General features: G+C 36.2%; 1 protein-coding gene across 12 annotated transcripts in view; it reads right to left on the bottom strand.

The window, feature by feature from the left end:
• Positions 1–21,431, bottom strand: part of chl1b (cell adhesion molecule L1-like b) — a 75,309-nt gene that overhangs the window by 39,006 nt on the left and 14,872 nt on the right. For 2 of the 12 annotated variants that reach the window (XM_027146755.2, XM_047813772.1), the window contains exon 1: positions 7,259–7,455. The exons of the other annotated variants lie outside the window; for them this stretch is intronic. The gene's annotated coding sequence lies outside the window, so the exon portion shown is untranslated. Of the gene's footprint in view, positions 1–7,258; positions 7,456–21,431 lie in introns of those variants that run through there. 12 annotated transcript variants of the gene reach the window in all.

Below are 21,431 nucleotides of genomic sequence, written 5' to 3'. Positions count from 1 at the left end.
GTCCAAAAAGTTACATTTTGGTCTCATCTGACTTCCACATGCTTGCTGTGTCCCCACATGGCAAATGGGATTTCTTATGGCTTTCTTTAAACAATCACTTTCTTCTTGCTACTCTTCCATAAATACCAGATTTGTGGAGTACACGAATAATAGTTATCCTGTGGACAGATTCTCCCACCTGAGCTGTGGAGCTCTGCAGCACCTCCAGAGTTACCATGGGCCTCTTGGCTGCTTCTATGATTAATGCTCTCCTTGCATGGCCTGTCAGTTTAGGTGGACAGCCATGTCTTGGTAGTCTTGCAGTTGTGCCATACTCTTTCTATTTCCCGGATGATTCATAGTACAGTGTTCCATGAAATTTTCAAGGTTTGGGATATTAATTTATAACCTAAGCCAGCTTTAAACTTCTCCAGAACTTTATCCCTGACCTGTCTGGTGTGTTCTTTGGTCTTCCTGATGCTGTTTCTTCACTAATGTTCTCTAACACACTTCTGAGGGCTTCACAGAACAGCTGTATTTATACTGAGATTAAATTACACACAAGGTGCACTCTATTTACTAATTAGGTGACTTCTGAAGGCGGTTGGTTTCACTGGATTTCGGTTAGGGGTATCAGAGTAAAGGGGGCTGAATACAAATGCACACCACACTTTTCAGATATTTATTTGTAAAAAAAAAAAAAAAATTGGACACCATTTATAATTTTCATTCCACTTCACAATTATGTGCCACTTTCTTTTGGTCTATTTCACAAAATCACAACAAACTATATTTTTCTTTGTGGTTGTAACATGTCAAAATGTGGAAAAGTTCAATGGGTATGAATACTTTTTCAAGGCACTGTAAGTCTCTATTGTAAGACGCACACCAATGAATTTATCAGCTAAAGCATTGATGTTTACTGATCTCATTTAATTTAATATGTAAAGAAATAACGTATAACAGTCATAAATAACTTTGATCATATACATCATCCAAATCATTATGGCTCATTTGTAAGATAGACAGAATATAATAAACAGGAGCCTCTTTACACAACTGATCCTTATCCATCCTTACTGTGTACCTATGTGCTGGAATCTTCTATGAGCATTACAATATTGTCTGCAGACACTACGGTATAAATGACGCTGCATGTACATTGCAGATAAGTTGATTGCAGGTGTTTAGACAGTTTGCAAATAAATCTATTAGGCTTATGTTCATTTCATTAGAGTATTTACCAACAACCTGTTCAAAACATGACATCCATTGCCTGAGAAAAGCACACTTAGCTAGCAACCTTTAAGCATCTTCCGACAAATTTACCATTTTACTGATCTGTTTGTATTTACCTCAAATATCTATGTAATGTGAGCTTTACAGAACATTTTCTTTGTATGACTTTAATATAAAAAAAGAACATGAAAGAAACACAAAATATTGCATGACAAGCCTAAACATACCCTTAATGGAGACATTGCAATAAATTCAGGCTGTGACCCAGCTCATTAGATTCTTTCCTTTTGGCTCTAATTAATTAAATATCCAACAGCAAAAATAACTACTAATTATAACATAATGATCATTTGTGAAAGTGGAAAAGAAAAGTTTCCGCCAATTCATCTAAGTGACCCCACAAAACTTCAGCATTTCATAATGTTCAGAAATATGATGCACAACATGCACAAATGGCTTTTTTGATCAAGTGAATAGTCAAGCAGAAAAAAATCATGACCCAGTCCAAATCAATCCCTCTCCACTTATTTTCTCTCCAATACTTAATCTGCTGTGCAATTTAACAAATCCCAACAGGAAAACATAGATCAAACACCAGTGCATGAAGACTTTATTGAACAATTGACATATGTGCAAGAAGGAGTCAATTCCCTTTATTTCTCTGTAGGAGGGTTGTGTTTTCCAGATGGGTATTAGCACTGCTCTACAAATCTGAGTATTGTGATAATGGGATTAACTCTGTCCCACTCCTGCTGTCAAGTTGATGCCAGTTTGTTTGACCCCCAATACCTACTATGTGAAAGTCAGAAAAGTCATTAGAAACTAAGAAATCTGGTTTGTGCACCACTGACCCATTTATTTTGTATTTTTACAGTCTTGAGACAATGTGCTCTAGTTTTAACATGTGCCTTCATCAGCCAAAGGCCTCTCGGATAGAGCTATTATAACTCCACTCTAATTGAACTGGAGCCTTCTCCATCAAATTGAATTTGGCTGCTCTTCATTATTGTTGAGTGTCTAGCAGGATGCAGTACGGCCATCTGGCTGGGGACAGCTTGTAAACCATGGGACCGGACATGAAAGACGTTCAATTTAGATTCAAACTACTTCATCCATATGCTATATAGCAAAAGTGGCTATTGACAAAGCTTCTCTATAGACATACTCAGTTCATCATACATTCATCAATACTACAACCATATTTTGAGATTAACACCCTCTTGGTGATTAAATGTCTTCATTAATGTATGCTGAGCATGATTCTTAAACAGAAACAGCTAAACTGCCAGGCAATTGCTCATGTACATAGAACTAAGACCTGTTTAAGGACCTCTGGCTGTTTCCTAATCCCCTCGCTCGGTGCCGGAGGCTCACACCCGAGCCTGCCGAAGTTGGCAGGAGGCTAAAAGCTGCCAGCGTGGGAAGCCCAGTATGACCTCTGACCCACACTAGTCCTGGCACTGCCTAAGCACATCAGTATATGACAGGTGCCAGAAAAGGAGGAGAGGAAGATAGAAAGTGGGGCAAGGAAAATCTGGAGCAGGCTTTTCAGATGGATGGCATCCCTCTCCCTTCGCTACACTTTCCTTGCTCACAGTGAGGACTCCTTTAGCACCATGGATAAGCATTAATCAAGAGACTGGGAAGGTGGGAAATTAAAGTGACAGTGTGAGGCACCTTGTGAAGATCATTTGGTGGCAGAGCTCAAAGGCATGCCATGCCACCCACTTTTAACACTCCAAACTGTCTTCTTTTGCCAAATGTTTTGCACTTGGGGCATTTTCCCTAAAAAAATGTAATGCTCATTTTGTTGTAATACCTCCATTGCTCAGAAACTATCGTCAGTTTGAACAGCATGTTATCCAATACATGATCTTTTTACTTGCTGAAGATACATCTCCTACCCTCTGCTACCTCACTGTTAAATTGCCTTTTGTGTTGGAATTTTTCATGATGGGAATAACCTATGTTAGTTGAATAAAATAATTAGAATATCTCTAATAGTGGAAAATCTAATTTAGATCTCTACTACATAATTCTGCCATGGCTGGGACTAACGTCACCAAGCAGTTCGATGCAGTTTTATTTTCAGACTGATTATTACATTTATTTTGGGTTAATTTAATAACTCGTTCAATTATGTTAAGTAAGTTAAAAACATGATAGGGTAGCTTTTACAGGAAAAGAGAAAAAAACAATAACAACAACTGGTAATAACATGAAAGCAGTGCCAATGAAATTAACAGATGATGCTTAATTAGTAACATAACTAGTTAGCTTAGCTATGTAGTGAGATTCTGATCTGAAAGTTAGCATTTTGAGCTTGTTTAGCAGTATTTAGTTAACAGCTAGCTTTTTAACAGTTATGATAGAAACTGGTTTTAATTTCAAATTACTAACCTAAATAGCAGTCCACTGCTGGAAAACATAAAAATTCATTGATTATCAACCTTGTTTGGGCCAAAGAATTACAACAGCCTTTGTAACAGGCTTGTGTGTTTAGGAGAAGACCAATAATGAGCTGGAGCAGAAGAAAAAACCTTAAGAAGGAGAGTAAAGGATAAATAAAGTAATAATAAAGATTGGTGCATGCTTCATAAAAATGCACAGAAAGATGGAGTGGGTGTTAAGATACATCCAAGAGAGTAAGAGGATAATGAAGTTGATGGATACAGCCTGAGCCACAATAAATGAACAGTGGAGTTCCTGACCTAAGCTCCTCTGTGACAGGATGACAAATAACCTGATGACCACAGTGAACTACACTGCAGGCGACAGAGATGGACAGGTCCCCTGACTCTAGGAAAAACACAATTTAAAAGCCCCATCAAATACAAAACGTTCCCAAAATCAGTAAACTACAACATGCTTTACTTGGTTTTATTGATTAGGCTTTCCTGGGGTCTAGGTTAAGCTTTCACCACACAAAGATACTCCAGGCAGCAGCAATCTGTATGGACAGTAGTTCTGTTGCTCCAAATGAATGCAGTTCATGAAGTAACAGTTACAACAAATTTTTTTTTTTTCAAGACAAATATATTCAGTTATAATTAATATACTTCAACATGTATACATACACATTATTTTATTGTTTTTCTATTGTTTATTTATTTATTTTTTTATGTAAAGGCTTTTTTGTGATACTACTCCTCTTATTTGTGCTGCTGTCTAAACATGAATTAGATTAATAAAGGTGCATCATTAATCTCCTGTCAAACATAAGCTAAATTCTTTCATCAGTTAAAGTTGAGTACACATTTTAAACGTTTATGAATATAGTTTTAGTTCATGATAAATAGCTAGCAAATTTCAGTAGTGAAGATTATAAACATTTATGAATGTATAGTAAAATGATCTGCAATGCCCAAGAGTTTATTTTCATTATGTAGGAAGCATGTTAAACTTCCATCTATCAGCTAACTTTTGATTTATAAAACAGTGTGAATGAAACTCATAATCCCCACTTTTGTTTTATTAATTTATTTTACAAAGTATTGTTAATAACATAGAATATAGTAATGTGTTTCAATATGTAGGAAGCTAAACTGCATTCAAAACTGCATTATCACCTGTAAAAAGTCATTTCTCATTGTCTTCTTTTGAGATGTTGGTGACTTATACAAACAAATGCTGCACAAGGCATTGGCATTTTTGCAGAAAATCTTTATAGCAGTCCTGAAATACCATTCAGTCTGTCAGCATGACATTGATGCTATCCATCAGCTAGATTTATATAGCATTATGAAGATTTAAAGGTGTTATGCTAAGTTTTGTAATAAATTATTGTTTTCTCTCAGAGCAAAAGTATATATCTTATATCTATAGTATATATATGTCTTTGCCTTTCTTAGACTTTATAATGATGATGGATTTAAGCATATTCAATAGTTTGAGTGTAGAGTGTCTATTACTAGACTGACAGTCTGTAATGTATTACCATGATATCTGTAAAAATAAAATAAATAAGTACATAAATACTTATGTACATAAATACATATAAAATCTCGTACTGGAAACCTGCAAGTTGTAACCTAAATAGATATTGAATAGAATCCTCAAGTCTGTCATTACAGCACTCGCTTTCTTTCTTATTTTTTTCACAAAACCATATCTGTCATAATTATAGACACACAGAAATTTATCTAACAAAATAAAACTAAAGCATGTTTCCATTTACAATTTTCCATCTTAAGGTTTAAGAATAATAAGTGGTCAACTATGACTTAGTGTTTCACTGAAGTGCCATCCCAGCTCCATGACCTAAACCACATTAAAAACCTATTGGCTGAGCTGGAGATTAAAATCCACTACACAGGATGCAGGGGCCATGGTGGATATTCTGTATTGAGGGGTACAATCAACCCTGGGCACATTCAGGTCCGAATCTGAGTCCTATTGTTGCCAGTGCCTCCTGCAATGTTGGTCGCTTGATTCTATTGAACTAATTTTACATAACTACAAATGTACATGAAAAACATAACGTAATTCATGAATAACACCATGTGGCACATAGCAGTGCATACGTGAATCACATGGTGCAAATAATCAGATGTCCAGGTAAAGGCAGATTTCTGCTCCTATTGATAATAATCTTTTAGTTTAGCATAGTTATGGCACTTGTACTTGACCACTGTACAGCTCAGGAAAATGAACTTATTTGAGTGCCACATATAGGATAAATTACAAGGATGTGCTCTTCAATTCAGCTTGAGGAAAAACAGTTCCACTACAGGAAAAAGAATAAATTGTCTCTACAGCTAAGGTCACATGCAAGGCAGTAAAGAATGAAAGAGAACATTTTACAAGAGCTCTGTGATCACAGATGCGCTGTCAAGTTGGATGTGAGAGAGAAAAAGAGAAGAGAGGTAAGAGAGATGAGTTGGGATTTATAGACAGAACCAATGAGGGGAAATCCACATAATTAAATTGCAGGTAAATGAGCGCTTGTGTTTGCGAACACAAAGGGAATTTTTTTCTCTGATTTTTGTCTTCCTATTTCTGTCTCTTTGAAGTCTGCGAATCACAGAGGATCCATTCTCAGGACAATAATGATGTTAGCCTGTGATCTGCTTCGAGTGGCTTAAAGTGGGTGGGTGGCTGAGAGCAATTTCACAGCAGAAACTGCAGGATTATTTGATAGAAACTAAGGCCATCACTGCATTCACACACAATATCTGACAGATGTTGGCCACCTCCCAGAAAGCAACTGGTAAGAAAAGATGAATGAAAATTACATCCCAGATTCCCTGCATAGAAACCTAAAGGCAATTTGCTTTCTGTACCAAAGAGGGAGATTTTGATTTCCCAGTGCTGTGGTGAATTGTGCTGAAGTGGAGCAGTGAGTAAAGAATAGCTCTTATTTACTTTTACCTATTGCTCTATTTCCACAGTTGAACACATGACCACTGAATTTCAGGTTCTAGATGTATGACTAAAAGAGCGCCATGCCGAAAGCTACAACCGTGAACTTCCTGCTATGATCTGGACAAAATCTTCATGACAGACTGTTTAAAGATTTGGCAGTTATAGTCAAAATGTCCTGTACTTGTTTCTTGTTCCAGTGCTTATATAAGCCTGTTGTATCTTTTATCTGTTCTTTTATGATTGACTATCTGAGAAAGTCCAGCTTCACAGGAAGCTTTCTAACAACTGCAACCATAAACCCAGCAGGATGTATATGTAACATTTTTGCACAAAAGCACTCAATTCAATCTAAGGAACTTTTCAAAAAGAGACAATTTCATGCATTCTTGAGTGCAACAGATATACACAGTATGAGATACAACAAAATAAATGAGTTACAATGCAACCCAAACAGTTTTCTTTTTTATTCCTAAATACCAAAGGTAAAAAAAAAAGAAATCCTCAAATCACTTCATTTGCTAGCTCTTAATACTAACCCTTCTTCCTAACCCACCTCACACAACACGTGCAAAAACCCAAAACACAAAACACTTGCTCTGGTACAGTAATCCCCCACCTGACGCACTTGTAACAAGCTCAGCCAAAGCACACAAAACAGAAAACTCTGACTACTCACGAGTCCTCGCTCCATTCTCTTCTTTTTTTTCTGCCTCTGGCTAACCCCTTTAACGGATACACATTACAGCAGACTGGAAACAGAATGCAGACAAGAATGTGTGATACGAGGAACTGACAAAGTGCTCTGTAGGCGGCCACGAGATGGGAGGCACAGTGAAACCGTATGTTGCCAGAGCCTCTCCCTTGGCAAAGGAGCTCATTAAGTGAATGACAATCATGCTGCACAAAGCCTGATCCGAGAGCTATTCACTGCACTGGGAGGGTAAGGGGAGAGAGAGAGAGAGAGAGAGAGAGAGAGAGAGAGAGAGAGAGAGAGAGAGAGAGAGAGAGAGAGAGAGAGAGAGGCACCAGTGAAGGAATGTTGAATAGGGACACAGTTTAGAAAATAAATTATACATAAGCAGAAAGCATACTGATATCTCTAGAAATGTAAGATCTAACATGTTAGAATATATACAGTTTAATTTACAACTACTGCAATCGCTGTTTTCTTGTAGAAAGAATTGTACTGCATAAATTAGAGTTATAAAATGCTTTCCTGTATTTCAGAAATTATAGCATAAACAAGTTTATGCATACACACATATACACACTCAGAAATGAGCGTGACATGAGCACAATATTGCACTCTGCTCTGCTGCTCCTAACACCTACAAACAGCTGCAAATTGCTGCTTATGTTCGACTAATTGCCACCAATTCAATGGAAACATAAGAACATGACCAGAAACCAAAAGAGCATGTGATTTTTATTTGACTCACAGCATAGCTATAAGTGTGTTAATAAAAAAAATCCCTCACCAGCAAACTGGGGAAAAATACTCCAGTCCTCTCCCATTACGTTGTGGAGCAGCGAGGGTGAGGGGAGAATCAAGATGATATATGATGTGGAATGGGGTGTACGACTTACAGTTTAACAGGGAAGAGGAAACAGGAAAATTGGAAACGGGGGGAGGGGAGGGGGTCATGCTTGAATTCTACTGATATGGGTTGAAAAAGCTTCAAAGCACTAGAAATAATTCTGGAATAATTATTACGATTAAGACTATATCAATTTTATGCATCAACTGTGCATAGTATTTCCCATGATTTTATTTATTCGCATATGCTGTAGAAAACATTAACCTAACAGGTGCATTTAGTTGGAAAACCATTACTGTACACTTCCCATTACATTTACAAGCACCAAAAAAACTTTTCTTTGTATTCTAAATTAATTACAATGAACTTAGTTGTGAGCTTGACTTTTGAAGATTTCATTAATTTCATCATCTCTGTCTGAAGTTAATGAGTTTAACTGACTATAAAAAGACAAAACTGGTCTTACAGATTTATGTATGCCATTGTTTTACTTTAATAAATGCCCCAACCTCAGATTTGTAATCAAAGTAATAAATCACTTAATCCAAATTCTGATGAACCAGTCTGATCTGTCCTGTGTGAATTGAGCAACAGATGTTCTGGCAAGTGAAAGGCAATAAAGGTGCCGTTGTCAGTGTAAATAAAGAATACACTAGATTATAAACAACTGATCTTAACTGAACAACTGATTAGTCATCATTTATCTTCAGTTAACAAATAACACAAACAAGTTAAGTCTTGAATTATTCACTGGTCTAAAACATCAAATTGCTACAGATGACAGAGAAAGGGATTTAGCAGAAACTGTGTTTTTTTTAATCATGAATTCAGACTGCCAAATCCAGACACTGAGAATACTCATTGCTGTGTCAATCCAGGTCTCTTGGCACTCCCTTTAAGTGCCAGCAGGATGGGGCTGCCATTATGGGGTGCACAAACAGAGGGAAGCCTTATGAACTTTGCACAAGCACTTATGGAAGTAAGCAGAGGAGGACAGTGGACAGAGGAAAAGAATAAAGCTGCGGAAACCCTGGACAAAGCTGCCAGCTCTCCGGAGTTCACCCAGGCCGAACAAACCTGACATTGTTCTTGAAACTGCCTAGAGGACAACTTCCCCTCCCTCTGCTTCTCTCTCACCATCTCTATGCCTTTGTGTCCCTCTTCTCCATGGTTTGCAGTAAGCCACCATGCATTACAGGCTTCTTCCTGGGCCATCTGATCTGGCATTCAAAAACCAAAACAAGTCTGACACATATTATGTGCTTCATTTGTTTTTAGCTCTAATCCTTTATTAAAAGTAATTGACATTTAATTACTTATATCAAGTAATGGCCTACATTTACAATTTCTAATTCCAAGTTTATAATTTAACAAACATTATCTACTGATAACTCAATAAAGCATTTGACTGAGAGTCAAAGCACTGCAAAAGCAATCAGACCAGTTGAGTAAAAACTGCAAAACCTGCAAAAAACAACAAATCACCTCATACACCAAGCCAAATGCAACGCATGGAGAGCACAGGTGTTCTGCGCTCCAGGAAATAACCTCCAGTAAGTAACCTTCAGGCAACACTGACAAGCAACACCATGTGCACACCTGGGCCCTGATCAACTCAACCATCCTGCCTTTGGTGATCTATGTTTTGTCATTAGAATGTAACTCCCAAGAGCATCTATATATCTATATAGGCTGAGGAATAAAAAGTAGGGTAGAGAACATGATGGGTCAGTGGCTTGACAAGCTCAGCATCATCAAACCAACAGAGACTTCATTCTGCTGGATCCACAGTACTTGAGATCTAGGCCTTATTTGTTTGTTTATTTATTTGTTTGTTTGTTTGTTTGTTTGTTTGTTTGTTTATTATTAAGATTATTGCAACTGAGTGATGCTTTTATTTTGTATTTATTTATTTATTTTTTAAAGTATCTTTACTTTGCTACAAAGCTTTTGGGAAACTCAGTTATATTCATTCCCGAGCATAGAAAAAAAGCTTCTGGTGCTCTACTTCTACTTAAAATCTGTTTCAAATAATTAAATCCACATGTTAAAGCCACCTTCTTACAGAAGCAAATGATCTGCAGGGAAATGAGCTGAAGATTTATGAATTACACAAAAAAAGTGATTAGTCAGATTTAAGAAAAATTATTACTTTTAGATTACCTAAAAATACAAATTGTTTTAATGTTACTCAATTCAATCCCACAGAACTAAACTACACGTTTTAATCATGTAAATTCAAGAGAGAAATGCTTAAAAGCTGTATGGTAAGCTGTATATAAAAAAAAATACTTGCATGAAGTAAATGACTTACAAACATAAATGACAAAATGACCTAAATGACAACAAACAGATTTAAGAGTGTTTTTTCCCCCCCGGTTGATTCCCACTTGTTTAGGACAAGACTAAATTACCAGGTGTTTTTATTCAAAGCTATAATGTGTTTATTTTCCAGCAGCTCCTTTGAACTCACACATGCTTAAAATAATGGACGGATATCTGATGGGTATGTTTTATGAACTCTACCTCCATATGCCTCTAAAGACGAAGTACCCATGAGTGTTTATATGCAGTTCCTCATTAGCCTTGACACATTAACAACCTCCAAATTGATTCCAGACTTTGGTTTATAGGTGAGTGCAAGGTATACCACAACTAACTCACATCAGGTATTCATTTTACAGTGTACTCAAGCATAGAAAGAAATAGCTGCTGCATTCTTGGAGCTGCATTTTTTCATTGCAAAACTACTGTGTAGAGTTTGGTGAAATATTAAGCATTTTAAGTCACAGGGTGACATGATGTGTGTTTATGAAATGCTTTGCAGAACTTGCTATCCTAATTGTTATACTATTGAGTGATTTCTCTTGTCTTTTCTGGTTTTTCCAGACTTTCCTTTGGCAGACTTGATCACAGATGGCACTCACTGTGATTATGGCAGCGACTATTATGTGATCAGCTTTCCTGATTGGCATCCTTACCCAAGGTCTCGGGCAATCACACATCATTTGTCACGATAACACTGCTAGCACCAAATGTTAGGTTCACTAACCCTGACTCCAATATAAATGTCAGGATAAACATACAGTCAGGGAACATACGAAAACAATAAACAGTAGGAGACACACAAACTTGTAGTCTAGCTTCCTTTTTTCCATACTTATAGCTCCCTTGTTGTAGATATAGCATATTTGTTGTAGAGAGGTTTTAAATGAAGTCACGTTGAGCCCATTTTAATCACGTTACCACAGAAATCGATGAACTATTTCCCCACAATGCCTTTAACAAAAGTCAGAGGTCTGGAGCACAGGGATATTTTGAGTGTTTACATAAGCCAATTGAAAATGTTGGACAAACACATGAAGTCAGGGAAACAAATTCATTAAACCAACTATCCAGTCATTTAAAATGCATAGCAACGTAGCACTTGTAGACCCTATGGACAAATGTGCTTTGAACGGTTTTAGAGCTTAGATTATGGAAAGCAGGAATGAAAAAAAAGGATGTGTTTTAAATGAAAGTAGTTCACTGGTTCGATGGTAATTTAATGCAGTAGTGCTGCAGGCTTTGAGCACTGTGTGGATCATAACCATCATCTTCTCACCTGCCACCAGAGGAAGTCTATTGCAGAGTGCTGCAGGCGGAAAGTGTGCCGCCAAACAAACGCCTCCTGTGCTGCAAAATCAGATTTCCAACAAGTGAGATTAATGCTTCTTGGAAGCATCCATATCCGAGGCTCTTCTCCTCCTGCCGCTTTAATGAGATAAGGCTGGGCTAATTCTGGTTAGAGAGCCAAGATAAGGCCTCAGCATCAAGCTGATGCCTTTTAAGGAGAGATGAGCCTGAGGACTGGGGGTCAGGGTTGAGAGACAGAATGCTATGTTACAATAAACGACTAATCCACCGGCGGAAAATTGAACTAAGGATTAAATTTGCTTATGAGTTCCTTTTAATGAAAGTAAAATTATATGGACTTGAGAGGGAAAAGACAGGTTTGTTTGAATTGGCATGCAAGTCACAAGCACAGGAGGCTACAGAATACTGTGAGATATTTCTACTGAATTGAGTAAGCAGACGCGTGTGTGTGTGTGTGTGTGTGTGTGTGTGTGTGTGTGTGTGTGTGTGTGTGTGTGTGTGTGTGTGTGTGTGTGTGTGTGTGTGTGTGTGTGTTTTATTCCTGGAGGAGAGTGATTTCTCATGAATAAACCAAAGTTGTTTAAATGATTTGGAAAAAGTTGGAATATAACATGACAGCTGACTTATTCCTGAAGGTAAGCTTGGAGATTACTGTGGATGATATCACAGAAACTATGAAGATGGCATTGGACTGCAATTGCCATGAACAATTTTGCACTCAAGTCTCAAAATTTCTGGTTATGAAATTGTACTTCTTAACCACACTGTACACAGTTAAGAAAAATTACTCTGGTCTATTCTAAGGGGTTTCCTACTGAGTCTGGTTCCACTTAGGTTTCTTCCTTATAACCATCACATATGGCTTTGTCATAAATAGGGTTCATAAGGATAAAACTAAATTCTATCATTTATATCCTAATGTTATATATTTCTATGAATTATGAGTATTTAATAAGTGATCAGACAAAAAAAAAGTACAAATCGACATAACAAAAAAAACAAAATAGTTAATTAGGCTGGACACATACTTGTTCAAAGGTATTTTGGAATTAGGAGATAACAGGTATTAGTGCCTATATGCAAAACCGTACAATGTGTTTTGGGAAATTATATTATTATGTAAATGTTTCTGCATTCTTTGCATGTTTGATTGCATTGATTATTTACTAGCAATCATTGCTGATTGCAGCTGGAACATTAATTTTGTAAAGACTAAACAGGTAATATTATAAAGCAGCCATAAGCTGTTGATAAATGTTCTGATGTGTGGTGTAGTTTGCTATGTTCTTAGGGACCTCCTTCTGGTGCAAATCAACTTGACAACATTTACAGCTATCTGTATTTTAGTCAGTTCCAAGAAACCCTACTCATTCTTACATAATGTTTATAACTGTAAGTGCTCTCATTTTACATTGCGCTGACCCCTACGGCATTGTGATCTATTGTATAGCAGCACCTGTTGTGCACATCTGGTGGCTTTGAACCCACTAGGCCAATAATGTGAGCTATTTCCTTACAGCCTTGTTTCTCAGTCTTCTGGGAGCCACCGCCCTGCAAATTATCGTGTTGTGCCTTCTCTTAGGCACCAAGTTTAATATTTTTCAGGGCTGTTTTTTAGATTATGAGATGAATAAGGGGAGTTGGGAACAGGGAAAACAACATGAGCTAGGCAGTGGTACTTTGGGAACAGTAGTGAGAAACACAGAAACGTACTGTACCTGAGTACAGCTGTTGAAACAGTACATACTGATAAGAATATGAGTGCAGTATGAATACAATCCAGACATACTACAGCTGCAAATTTGACTTTGTCATGTGGCCTATGTTGTTTTAATGACAGCAAAAAAATGTATTTCTTGTTTAAAGCTTCAACAAGTTAACGGTTTACTCAAATGTTTTAAAATAACAATGGTCAGTCACTATAGCACTTACTGTACACTTAGCTCTTCAACATTAGTCCCTTTGTTTTATGGAGTATGTATCCATACTGCAGAATCTCTGCAGAAGCAATAGGTTATCCAGGTATATCTCCCTGGTATATGACAGCACTACTTAGCTACTCCTTTGGCCTACTTTTTTTCACCTACTGTATAGTAGGGCAGTATGCATATGTGGATATAGCTACTGCTTATAGGCACAATGAAAGCTGATCATCTAACCATGCATATATTCACTGGTGGTTTATGCTGAGCAGTTTTATAACCACCATGCTGCTTTGCCCCTCACATAAATGTGAAAATTAACCTTTATTTTTGTCTATCATTGTGGTACTGAATAATTCATACCTTTTAATATGTGGAAATCCTGGATAACAGGCACACACAGTTGGTTCTTGACTTTTTAAGAGGTGTTTTAATGTTCTGACTATAGCAATCTGTCCCTGTTGAAAGGGGTCATAGAGGATACAGTACATACTGTTACTACATGTAAGTCGTGAGAACTAATGAAAATAATTCGATTTTGCATTCTGTTCTAATTCAGTATGATTTTCATTAAAAATTATACAACTGACAATATAATCGAACAGTTTTTTTAGAATTTACATTCTAAAATTACAGAGTTTCTTCATACATATTGATTTGTCTCCTTTTTGTTTTATTAACAGAGTGGCATTTGGCATAACAGCAAGCTGGCATGGATTTAAAATGTTTGTACAAAACCTAATGACCAAACCTATCAGTGTGTTGTCTAAACACAATAGAAAAGATTAGGCCTAGAGATCAGTTAATATGATTAGTATCACACATTTGATTACATTTAAATAGGAACTTAGAAATAGTGCAGAATCCTAAATATTATACAATCAAGGAATTGAACATTTACTTTTTCTTTTGAACTATTTTAAAATCCTTAAACCTTTCCAATTTGAAACGAAAAAAATAAATAAAAATACACCGCTGTACAATGATCGGCTATTACATTAAAACCACACGTTCAGATCCTTATGCTTGGCCATTTTTCCTGCTTCCAACACATCAACTTTGAAAACTGAATCCATTTCCCTTCCCTTGACCGGTATCACTACCATAATAATAATTAATAATAATTAGTGTTATTCATGTAACCTGTCAGTGGTTTTAATGTTATGACTAATCAGTGTGGTATATATCTTAATTGCACATAAAGAAAATTATATTCTGAAAAGTGAGAAAGGAAATTACAGAGCAGAGGGGAACTTTTCTGAAATGATACCTTCATTAAAGCTTCTCTCACACTGAAAAATAAGGATATCTGCATCATTTACACTTTCCATGAAACATCTCTTACACAAAATGTGACTTTTAATAAATTGTTAAATTAAATTGGTTTAAATTAATGCTTTAAACACTTTTTATTTGTTTGTCAGCTGTATCGTACTCCTGCCAAGTTCTCTGTGATTAGCTTACAAAAGATACATCTCGTACGTCACCATTCATCTGACAAAGGATTTTATGCTACGAATGACTGACAGCACTTTTATTTCTGAATCCCTCAATTATTTTTTTTCCTGTATTGTTTTATTGAATACTGTAGTCAATTCATCAGTAAATGCCTTGCATACATGAAATTTGGCAAGTGTGGATCAGATAAATTATTTATAATTTTTTGATAATAACTTTTCTAAACTGATAACACATATAAATGATATGGTTTATTACATAAAAAAGTAAAACCCTTTGTCTTCTATTTCCATTAGATGTCCTGGTTGGACACTTCCTGTTTAACAGCAGCCACCCTGTTTAACATGCACATCAAACCAGAATTCAGAATATAGATATCATAAGCTAACATGTTAATTATAACTCAGGGCAACCACATAATTTGCTTCTACCTTTTTGAACTACTATGTCAACCAAAGTGTTTGTGAATAACAAAGAGTCCAGTGGGGCTACTGTTAGCATGCATACTTAACAGATGTTTGCGACACTCAGAAGACTTGTGGTGACTCAGATGAAAGAGATCAGTGACCTTTCTCATTTATTGTACATTACTTATTCATCCTCTGCTCAGTGTGTTGAGCTTGGCTGTTGTACTGTACCTATTGATGAACATCACTCATAGAACATTGTTGTAGTAGCTTACTGTAAATACCACTTTCAGTACTAATCAGTGGTTTCACATTTCAAACAAAAACATGCATATACATTCTTATTATTTTGTAATTATTTTTAGGGTCAAGCTTTTTAAATTACATGATATGTCCAGTGTGAACAATTTTTGCCCACTCATTTATAGGAAACAGAAGAACGGTATTTTGACAATCCTTTTGTTCAACTCTGCTCTCATCTATTGACTGTGTACAGCTGAGCAATCAGGCTGGTTTGAACAACAAGTATTCATTGTGTACTCCTGACAAAAACTTCAAAGATGAGAAGAAATAGACAGGCCAAGGAATGTAGCAGACAATATCTTATGTCATTTGTCAATACATGAGTAATATTCGGTTCTATAGAAACCCATGTTCATACAAAGGAAGTAAAGGAAGTGTGTCATCCAGGCATGATGAAAAGGCACTGTGTGTATAACTGTGTGTAAGAAAGAGAGAGAGATTGTGAGAGGGAGAGAGAAGGAGGGAGAGCTTGGGAGACAGATCTTGACTGCAAGATGCTCAAGTAGTTTGTTGAATCAATGGGTATCTTAAAGATTACAGAAATCTGGAACCAGCAGCTTTTTCACAGATTGTTCTGGAAGCCACACCTAACACTTTATTTTGAGCTTTGTAAATTGAGCTTCAAAAAATATGTCAAAATGATTTCTCTCATAGGTAATGTGGCACTGTAGGGAAAGCACAGAATAACATTTATTGAAAATGGGTCATGTCCCTGGAAAGGGCTCATGAAAATTCATAGATTCAAATTCATGTTAAATTTGAATTTTTGCACTTTTTTCACTTTTCTACTTAAATGACTTGAAATTTTCTTCAAAATATCATACAAGAGATTCACATATTAATATGTACATATTAATATGTAGCAAGCTCCAGGAATGCAATAATTCACATATATCTTGCTTAGAAGTCAGATTTGAGTTTTCTGCTATTCCTGGAATAAACAATCCATTTAATTCATGCCAACTGTATGACAGTATAATACCTCGCCAAAATGAATATGCATGCTATTGTAGAAAAGGTTATCTCTGATTCTTGGATATTGATTAAATTGCCTTTAAGTTTTTAAGAATCATAAAATTACATTATAACTGTTTTTAAGAAATCTGATGATCAGGCACTTGCACTCTTCTATAAACAGGACTTTCCATATGAGTGGCTTTTAAATACTAATGCAATCATGCAGGAACTTTGATCTATCAATAAGTGTGTTAAATCCAATTTGGGAAGTTGCTCTCTTTGAAGGTAATGAAAATTTTGCTAAGCTCACTGGGATGAAGAGCTCGAAGGGCAAGAGTGAAAGTTGAAGTGATCAAAGTCTGCATTTTTTCCTTAACTTAGAAGAGCAGAGTGGATTTGCAAAGCCCAGATAAGAACATAATTGCTTTTGGTTTGCACATTGTGACAGCCTCACGCTCATTAGTGTGCAAGGCAGTGCATCTACTGACTGCAGAGAGCAGGAGACTTTTTGACTATACCTGTGATTCAGTTCCGTGTTCAGGAATAGCCTTGAGTCAAAACAAAAGCCCCCGTTTAAGTTGATGTGAAGTACCTCTGTTTGGACTTTGACGGAAACTTGGTGACCTTAAAAAAACTGTTTACATGCTTTACTTCACCTGGTTCAATGAAAAGGAGTTGAGGGAGAAAATACTCTGTTTTTATGCCATTGCTTAATCCTATTTTTTATGGCATTGCAGTTCCATCATGTACTGTTCATAGCATTTTATTAAATTTTTTTTCAAGGACCCTGTGTGAAGAGAACAAAACCATTATTCTAATCAGCAAGATGTACTCAATTAGTGTATTACTGTCATTATAGTAATAAGAATAAGGAAACAATTAACCCATGAGTTGATTTATTTATTTTTTTTTTATCAATGAGGATAATCATTATCATCAATATCACATGGATGGGGATGTATTTAAACAAATCAGCAAAAGTTTACAATATAATAAACTGTTACTGAACGCTCCAGAGGAATATCCTGAAACACACATTACTTCAGGAAAAACCCTAGTTTTTTTGTCTGGAAAATAATATGTTCCACTGCTCTGATGCAGCACATGCAAAAGCAGACACTGATGCGCTCTATGCCATATTGTGACATGGGAACCTCAATAAAAATGTGTTAAGGGCCAGGGGCATTTGCATTTTGGAAGGCACTGAATGAAAGTGCTTGTTTCTTGTCCTGTGCCTCTGTGAAAGGCTCTATTAACAGAGAGGTTTTCAAATCCCCCCATTTTGCTCATATTAAACTTTGGAACAGAAAATGGGAAGTCTGACGGTTTATGCAAGTTTTCTTTTGTGTCTGTTTTACTGAAAGTGAGGAAGCTATGCATTTCAGGAGTCTCACTTTTGCACTTTCAGTTCATTGGTTAGCTGCATTGCTTGGCAGCATTCTGTTGGTGTCTTAGAAACCAGGGCTTTATCTTAAAATTATGAGGGGGAAAAAAATCACAAGACTCATACACAAACACACTGGCTAGAAGTTTATCACATTACAAATGTCAGGTCTTTTGGCTAATATTTATTGGTTGTATATAACAGAATTTTACTGATTCCCATTAAACCCACTAAATATTTGGGGGCCTGGGGGATGTTAGAAATAGTTAGAAACTGACTATTCTCTTATTATTGGTAGCTATATTTTTACTGTTAATATGTTTTAAGAAGTTTTTAAAAACTCTCACTTGAATTTGAACAGTCTGACAATCTTACTTCAATTAAGAACACTGATGTCAGCAGTTGTAGGATGATTTAAAATGTAACATTACTGAAGTTTTGGTGTTAGTGTAGCTAGTTATTGTAGCTAGTGGATTTCTATTTAAAAAGAAACAATTAGAAGCAATGGCCATAAGCCTCTTTATTAAAAAGGAAATCAAAACCAGCTGCACAAGTGTTACCTTGAGTGCTAGCAATAACAGCAAAACATCACCTCATCTTGCCACTGCTAATATCAAGCTGGTAAAGAGCAAACTGAAGACAGTCAGGTCCAGGTGTGTTACTGTATATGGTGATGGACATATCAGTAAATAATTTCCTGCACAAGAGACAGAGAACCTCTCTTTGGTAAGGCCCATTTTGCAAACATTACTACTTAACTAAACTGCTCCAATGTTTCAGGGCCTTTCACTGCAATGGCTCTATTTTACAATTGTTCTGAGATTGCAAGGACTCCTTAAGAGTTTTATCAGTGATATTTGCCAGATCATGAGAAAACCTGAAAAAAAAATCAGTTTTATGTGTGTATATATATATATATATCTGATACTTCAGAATATTAGAAATAGGTACCTTTGTCATTGTGCTTGTTTAATGAATCAAACAGTGGCCTTTATTCAGCTTGCAAGAAGGAATTTTTACATCTTAGACCTGATCATACTTTGCCAGTACTTTTTTTGTAAATAAATTCTTTATTAAATAATATATTCAGTAGAGAGAGATGAAAAACTGATGATCATATATATGTAGGACTAAATGTTAGACAATCCAGAAGGACATGCATGCTGTCTTAATGCACTGATGAAGCTAAACAATGCTGCCATGCTTTTTCGAAATCTAAAAGTGTCAGAGAACTGAAAGCAAGTAGGGTATTTGTTTGGGATGGAAATAGCACCCTTTTGGCAAAAAAGTAAGCACTCTTCTCCTTTTTCTTACTGATTGCTATGGTTGAGAGATTTTCTTAGTACCCTTCACTGTGTTGCCTATTCAAGGCATCTTTTAAACAAATATTAGCATAGTCATTTTTTACACTTCACTGAAACATTTTAGAATTATAATAATCCCCTCGTTTACATTTCCATTATGTCTAAATTTCAATTAAAATAAAGTTAATTTCCAGGTGAGTTGCCTCTAACACTTGCTAAAGAGGATGAAATAAGAGAAAACTGTCCTATAGAGAGGAAAACGATTGAGAGATACTGTATGGAAAATAAGGCTGTTTGTATACAAGGTCATCAACAAACATGACAATATCATCCATCCATTTATATTATGTTGTGTTTATCCTACACAGGGCCACAGGGAACTTGGAGCCTATCCTAGAAGCCTCAGGGCACAGGGTAGGTTTGGCACCCTGGACAGGGTGCCAAGCCATTGCAGGGAATAATTTCTCACACATACAACAGATAATTTAGAGATGCCTTCAGCCTATATGTCTTTGGACTAGGGAGGAACCTGGAGTACCTGAAAGAGGTCCCCCTATCATGGGAGTACATGCAAATACTGTAACAATCAAATGCCAAATCCTAGAGATGTGAAACAACTTCATGCCACAATAATAGCATGCATGCCTAGTTTGTATTTTTGAGAAAATCATGTTTGATTAAAGTTTTTGAGATGTTGAGGCAGGTCCATATAAAACATATTTAAGCTTTTTATAGCAGACTTTTGTGCCCTGATTATGTGGACAAACCAGGAACAGCTATGTGAAAACCAATTAGTTCATTCATTGACATAAAATAATACATTGATTTTGTATGACAATTTTTGTTTGAATAAAAAAAAAAACTGTATGCGATGGAGTTTCAGCGATCATGAATATTGATGTATTATCAAACCTGGGGAGACAATAGCCCAATCCCTGTAAGTCATTTTGCCTGTGTCTTAGGGAACTTACAGGTGGGCGTTTACCACATTTGAATTTCGTGCAGATCATTACTGTATGAATAACATGATGTGAATGGGTGTGTCTAGATCGGTGCTAATGGGATGAGACAGAAAAACTGTACCCATTGTTAGTTTTTCATGTCATTAGACATTTCATGGTTACTATAGACATGTTACTCCTGTCTGTATAATGTAACAATGCATTAAGTTTCATTTGATTTTTGCGACACGCCCCAGATAAAAATTCACAAAAAAAAATAAAGAAATCATGGAAAGCACGTACTTTTTTGTAATTTACAAAATCACAACAAATTGTTTTTATTGCAAGTGAATACAAATAAAAATTAACCTGTTACAGTTTAGAATGATGTCTTTCTTTTTTCTGTATGGCCAAAAATGGTTCATTTTAACTCAGTCATCGATACACTGAAAAATCCAAGTGGTCCCGCATGTGTGACCAAATACCCGTATCATATGCCATTAATATCTTAGCTAAATATAGAAAACAGTAATCCAAGGCATTATTAAATAGTTTGTGTCAGTTTTTGTCTAAAGTGCATGCGTTATTAAGTGAAACACCATACAAATGTATGCCCTAGAGTTACTCTATCACATACTGTATATAAGAATATGTTGTTCCCAGATAGCTGTCACTTTCATCAGAATAACTCAGTTTATAGGGCCTCAATGGATATACATCAAACTCCTTTCAAATGCTATGCTATAAACAAAGTAGAAATCCCCTTTGCCTAGCCCAGGCTATACTGATTCACCAAGACATTTTGTTCTGTTATGTGCTCCTAGAGCCCAACCCCCCTACTCTCACACCAAACTAGCATTCATCCTTTTAGAGTCAAATGCTCATGTCAGCAAATCTGCCTTTACTCTTTTTTTTACATTAAACACATACAAGTTTTACATTTTTGACCACCATTCAATTTAGTCAGTTCACAGAGTATATATTTAGAGTATATATTTC

This window comes from Tachysurus fulvidraco, chromosome 5 (assembly GCF_022655615.1).
Source record: "Tachysurus fulvidraco isolate hzauxx_2018 chromosome 5, HZAU_PFXX_2.0, whole genome shotgun sequence".
Taxonomy (NCBI): domain Eukaryota; kingdom Metazoa; phylum Chordata; class Actinopteri; order Siluriformes; family Bagridae; genus Tachysurus; species Tachysurus fulvidraco.
This window is presented reverse-complemented; position numbering and strand designations above follow the sequence as displayed.